The sequence below is a fragment of the Manihot esculenta genome, chromosome 17 (genome assembly GCF_001659605.2).
Source record: "Manihot esculenta cultivar AM560-2 chromosome 17, M.esculenta_v8, whole genome shotgun sequence".
NCBI classification, from domain to species: Eukaryota; Viridiplantae; Streptophyta; class Magnoliopsida; order Malpighiales; family Euphorbiaceae; genus Manihot; species Manihot esculenta.
In genome coordinates this window covers 19,409,026-19,415,751 of record NC_035177.2, presented here as the reverse complement: position 1 = coordinate 19,415,751, position 6,726 = coordinate 19,409,026, and the positions used below count along the sequence as shown (strand labels likewise).

General features: G+C 39.7%; 1 pseudogene; it reads left to right on the top strand.

Annotated features, from left to right (window-relative positions):
• The first annotated feature begins 1,842 nt into the window (after nt 1–1,842).
• LOC122722231 lies at nt 1,843–6,320 on the top strand (annotated as a pseudogene).
• The last annotated feature ends 406 nt before the right edge of the window (nt 6,321–6,726 follow it).

The following is a 6,726-nucleotide window of genomic DNA, read 5'->3' as shown; positions in this document are numbered from 1 at the left end:
AGACCCGGGAGTTTTTACTCCAGCAGTACTGATACGAACCAGTAAGCACAATCACATGAGAATCAAGGAAGCAAGGATCCATTGGTGCTCCCTAGCGGACCAGTGACAAGGAGCAAAGATAAGAAGCTTAAAGCAGCTATGAACTTACACATTCAAGAACAAGTAACACAAGAATTGACTGAGCTTGCCTTTGGCAAATGTCTCGTGAAGCTTGAAGACACACCTAAGCTACTCACCTTGCTTAAGGTGTGTAATGGAAATAGCGCTGTCTAATTTATTCAGCATTGATAGGATGGGCTTGCTACATTTTTATTATTTAACAATTGTTTTATTTTAACTTTGTTTGGGCTTGTATTCTGGCCATATTTTACCTTTTAAGTTTTAGAGTGTTGGACCATGTTTTTGGGCTTATGTTTTAATACTTATGTGTTATTTTAGTGTGTGATTAGGCTTGGGCCTTATGTGTTTAAGTCAGGCCCAAGAAGAGTGTCTTAGGGTTTTAATTGTTTTTCTCCTTACTATATAAGGATAAGAAACAATTGTAAGAGACAGCTTTGAATCAAATTATCAGAATTATTTTCATGCCTTTGGCGTGTATTGCTTTGAGTGAGAGTGAGGATTTGCTTTCATCAATTGCACCAGGAATCTCGATTAACTTATCAACTACTTGTTGTGGCGTTTGTCATATTCTCATCTAAATCCTTCGATCATTGGTGTTTCAGCTTCTCTAAGTGTGGGGTGCCATAGGAGGTGGGTTTATCAGATCTTTGGATTCCATATCTACTTGTGCGTGTGGGTTTGAGGCTTGTGCCATAGGGTTCCGCGTCAGTTGGTATCAGAGCCAAAGTGAGGTAAATTCTTATTTATCTCAGGATCTAGAGTTTTTTTCTTTTTTTTCTTAGTTTTCCTTGTCTTTCTTGTTTATTTCGGTGAAAGCTTCTGTATCCATGACTGCACCTTCTTGATAAATTATCACATAATCTCTTTTGAAAAAAAAAAATATTCAGAATCCAAAAAGACAAAAAACGAAAAAAAAAAAAAAGAAAGAAAATATCGCCTTTGCCATATTTATCTTGATCTGGCCGAAACTGTGATATGCTTCCTTTTTCATCCAAATTTCCTTACCTATCTCAATTGATTGCTGTAGTTTATGGGAATCAATTTTGAAGTTTGAATTTTGAATTGGGTTAAATCCAGATTAGGAGACAAAAGAAATCTGCCTATTAATTTTTTTTTTCTGTTTCTATTTGTGGGTCTTGATACTTGCCTTTTTGGGTAGATTTTAATCGATCCATATTTAATTTACTTTGAAGTGAATTAAATTCAAATTTTTCCAAATTTGTTTTTATTTGAATTCTAAGTTTCCTTTTTTGGTTTAAGCTTGTTTTTATTTCCTTGACATTGCTGGAGTATTATTTGCTTGTGTCTATACTCTAGGTGATATTTCAAGTAGCACAACACCTAGTTCTTGTGTTACTTTCCAAATTGTCAGCGTCTTCTTTCTAGTTTTTGCGTGCATCCTTCTTTCTTTAGGTTTTTCTTCTTTGTTCCATTAAACGCACCTTGTGGTTAGTTGGTTGACCTTAGTTTCTGAAGTGCAATTGAAGAATCAGCAAAAGAGTGGTAAGTGTGCAGACACTTGAGTGCTTTCTTTTCTAACACAATATTTGCTAGTTTCTTTGTTCTTTGTTGATTTAAGGTAAGATGAGTAAAGACAAAAATATGGTGGATAGTACTGGTGAAAGTGAATCGGACATGGGTAACGATTATGAGATCTTTAAGAAGTCAGTCAGTGGTGAGTTACAAAGGCTCAGTAGGGCTCTTGAGAGGATGACCGTAAGTATGGAGAGTTTGAAAGTCTCACAGGCTTCTACTTCTACGAGAATGGCTCATCGAATTCTTAACCCCGATAGACTACAAGTCCGAGAACCTCAAGTTCGAGGTGAAGTTGATGATACAGAAGATAATGTCGGACAAGGGAGGGGGAGAGGAGAAGTTCATGGAGGTAATAGAACAGGCGTAGGGTGGAATAGAGGTGGAGATGCTAGACTTGGCAGAAATGATGATGACACCGAGACATACCAAACCAACACAATTGACGGTGACTTGAGCTCCATAAAGATCAAAGTTCCTGAATTTAAAGGGAATAACAATGCTGAAGAATACATTGAATGGGAGAGAAAAACTGAGCAAATCTTTGAGTGTCATAACTATACCGAGGAGAAGAAGTCTCATATCGCCGCCGTTGAGTTCACGGGTTATGCCTCTTTTTGGTGGGATCAATTGAAATCCACTAGGAGGAATAAGGGCTTAAGGGCAGTTCCACCATGGGACTACTTGAAAGAGTTGATGCGCCAAAGATTTATTCCTTCGCACTATTATAGGGATTTGTACAACAGGTTGGCAAGACTGGTGCAAGGAGGAAAGAGTGTGGAAGAATACCACAAGGAGATGGAGATGATGATGGCAAGGGCTCATATTGAGGAGGATGAGCAAATGTTGATGTCCAGGTTTCTAGGTGGTCTTAACCATTACATTGCTGAAGAACTTGACATGTACCAATACAATACCATGGAGGATATGGTTGATAAAGCAATGAAAATAGAAAGGCGACACAAGGGCAGAAATAATCTTAAACTCACATACACGTCCTCAAATAGTGGTGGTGGATTTCCAGGCTATAGAAGTGGAGAAAAGAAAGATTATAAAAGCCCAATCCAAGGGGGCAAAGATTCGGTCCCCACTAACAAAGGACCTTCTCAAGGGAATAACAAGGAACCGTCAGGTACTTCTAACTCTTCTAACCCTAGTAGAGAGATAAAATGTTTTAAATGTTTGGAAAAAGGACATATTGCATCTCAATGTCCTAATAAAAGAGTTATGATAGCAACTGCTGATGGGGGTGTAGTGTCTGATTCTGATCATAGTGATGATGAGATAGATGCTAATATGACTGAATTGATTGATGCTCATATTGACTCTGATAATTCGGATGTGTTTGTTGATAATGTGTTGCTTGCTGAACGTGGTGAGATGCTTGTTGCTAGGCGTGCTTTGAATATCCAGGTTAAGGAAGAAAGTCTAGAACAACGGGAAAACATATTTCACACTAGGTGTTTGGTTAATGGAAAAGTGTGTACTCTCATTATTGATGGGGGTAGTTGCACAAATGTGGCTAGTGTGTATATGGCGGAGAAATTGGGCTTGGCTTCTATTAAACACCCTAAGCCATACAGATTGCAATGGTTGAATGATTGTGGTGAGGTTAGGGTTACACGCCAGGTGGTTATACCATTTTCTATTGGTAGGTACAAGGATGAGATCTTGTGTGATGTGGTACCTATGCAGGGAAGCCATATGTTGTTAGGTAGACCGTGGCAATATGATAGAAAGGTGCAACATGATGGGTTCAATAACAAGTACTCCTTCATTCATGAAGGACAGAAGGTTATACTCGCTCCTTTATCTCCTCAAGAGGTATATGCTGATCAAATAAAGATGCTGGAGAGGGCGAGGGAGGCTTCGGCCTTGGTTACAAAGGGGAGTGAGAGCTTGAGTTCTGCGGGAAACATGAGAGAAAAGTGTGAATCTGAGGGTAAAGAGGCTGAAAAAGGATCAAGACCTATAAATGGCCCATTGGTGAGAGAAAAGATGCAAGAGGGGAGGGCAAAACAGACTTTTTATGTGAGAGCGAGAGAGGTTAAGAGTGCTATTTCTTTAGGGCAGCCCGTGTTGCTTATAAGATATAAGGAGATTTTATTTACTGACACTGATATTAACCTTTCTACTTTGCCTTCTAGTTTTAAGTCTATGATGCAGGAATTCACTGATGTCTTTCCAGATGAGCTACCTAGTGGATTGCCACCGTTGAGGTTCTAGCATTCCAAATAGACCAACTTACCGAAGCAATCCAATGGAAACATAGGAAATGCAAAGGCAAATTGACGAGCTTATGGAGAAGGGATTGGTGAGAGAGAGTTTAAGTCCATGTGCTGTTCCTGTGCTGCTTGTTCCAAAGAAGGATGGCACTTGGCGAATGTGTGTTGATTGTAGAGCAGTTAACAAGATCACAGTGAAATACAGGCATCCTATACCTCGGCTAGATGACATGTTGGATGAACTTCATGGTGCCAGGTACTTTACAAAAATTGATCTTATGAGTGGATATCATCAGATTAGGATGAAACCTGGTGATGAATGGAAAACTGCATTTAAGACAAAGTATGGTTTGTTTGAATGGTTAGTTATGCCTTTTGGTTTGTCCAATGCACCTAGTACGTTTATGAGGCTAATGAATCATGTGTTGCGTGCATACTTAGGAAAATTTGTAGTTGTTTACTTTGATGATATCTTGATCTATAGTAGGTCTCTCGACGAACATATTGAGCATGTTAGGTTGGTTCTGCAGGTTTTGAGGAAAGAGAGCTTGTATGCTAAACTTAAGAAGTGCACATTTTGTATAGATAGACTTGTTTTCCTTGGTTTTGTTGTGAGTGCACAGGGAATTGAGGTAGATGAAGAGAAGGTGAAAGCTATAAAGGAGTGGCCTATTCCTAAATCTATTTCAGATGTGAGGAGCTTTCAGGAGGTTTGTGCGCGATTTCTCTACGATTGCAGCACCACTCACAGGAATTATTAAAAAGGAAGTTGGTTTCAAGTGGGGAGAGGAGCAACAGAAAGCTTTTGACTGCTTAAAAGGGAAGTTAACATCCGCTCCTCTATTATCTTTACCTAACTTTGATAAAACTTTTGAAAATGAGTGTGATGCTTCTGGCGTAGGTATTGGGGCTGTGTTGATGCAAGAGAAGAAACCAATAGCCTATTTCAGCGAGAAGTTGAACGAAGCACATCTCAATTATTCAACCTATGAAAAGGAGTTGTATGCCTTGGTGAGAGCATTGGACGTGTGGCAACACTATCTCCTGTCCAAGGAGTTTGTGATACATACGGATCATGAGTCCTTAAAACACTTGAAGGGACAAGGCAAGTTGAATACGAGGCATGGTAAGTGGGTTGAGTTTATTGAACAATTTCCATATGTGATTAAGTATAAGCATGGGAAAGACAATGTGGTTGCAGATGCCTTGTCTAGGAGGTATGCTTTAATTAATGTTGCGACTTCTAAATTGCTTGGTTTTGAGCATGTTAAGGACTTGTACATTAATGATGTTGATTTCGGCAATGTGTTTGTGGCTTGTGAGCATGGAGCTTTTAACTCTTTTTATAGGCATGATGGTTACTTGTTTAAGGGTACGAAATTGTGTGTGCCCAGATGCTCTATGCGTGATTTGCTTGTGCTTGAATCTCATTGAGGGGGTTTGATGGAGCATTTTGGAGTACATAAGACTTATGACACCTTATTTGAGCATTTTTATTGGCCCTCTATGCGCAAAGACGTTGAGAAAGTGTGTGCTTCTTGTATTGCATGTAGACAGGCCAAGTCTAAGTCTATGCCTCATGGTCTTTATATGCCTTTACCTGTTCCTAGTTCACCTTGGATGGATATTTCTATGGACTTTGTGCTTGGCTTACCTAGGACTAGGCGTGGTAGAGATAGCATATTTGTTGTTGTCGACAAGTTTAGCAAGATGGCTCACTTCATTCCTTGCCATAAAACTGATGACGCCATCAATATAGCTTACTTGTTCTTCAGGGAAGTGGTTCGACTTCATGGAGTGCCAGAGACAATTGTGTCAGATAGAGATGCAAAGTACCTTTCGCACTTTTGGAAAGTATTGTGGGGTAAGTTGGGTACAAAACTCTTATATTCTACTACTTGTCATCCACAGACAGATGGCCAAACAGAGGTGGTGAATAGAACTCTTGGTACCTTACTCAGAACTATAGTGGGTAAGAATTTGAAAACTTGGGAAGAATGCTTGCCTTTCATTGAGTTTGCATATAACCGTAGCATACATTCTTCTACGGGGTTTTCTCCATTTGAGCTTGTTTATGGTTTTAACCCACTAACTGTACTTGATCTTGTTCCTTTACCTTTACATGAGCTTGCTAGCTTAGATGGTACTAAAAAGGCAGAATTGGTGAAGTCCTTGCATGAGAAGGCTAGGTCTAACATAGAGAAGAGGAACAAGGTGTATGCTGACAGGGCAAATAGGAGACGGAAGAAAGTGGTGTTTGTTCCTGGTGATTGGGTTTGGGTGCACTTCCGAAAGGAACGATTTCCAAATCAGAGGAACAAAAAGCTGGATGCTCGTGGTGATGGTCCATTTCAAGTCTTAGAGCGAATCAATGACAATGCTTATAAAATAGACTTGCCAGGTGAGTATGGGGTTAGTGCTACCTTTAATGTGTCTGACTTGTCTCCTTTTGACCATGTTCGAGATTTGAGGACAAATCTTTTCGAGGAAGGAGGGAATGATACGAACCAGCAAGCACAATCACATGAGAATCAAGGAAGCAAGGATCCATTGGTGCTCCCTAGCGGACCAGTGACAAGGAGCAAAGCTAAGAAGCTTAAAGCAGCTATGAACTTACACATTCAAGAACAAGTAACACAAGAATTGACTGAGCTTGCCTTTGGCAAATGTCTCGTGAAGCTTGAAGACACACCTAAGCTACTCACCTTGCTTAAGGTGTGTAATGGAAATAGCGCTGTCTAATTTATTCAGCATTGATAGGATGGGCTTGCTACATTTTTATTATTTAACACTTGTTTTATTTTAACATTGTTTGGGCTTGTATTCTGGCCATATTTTACCTTTTATG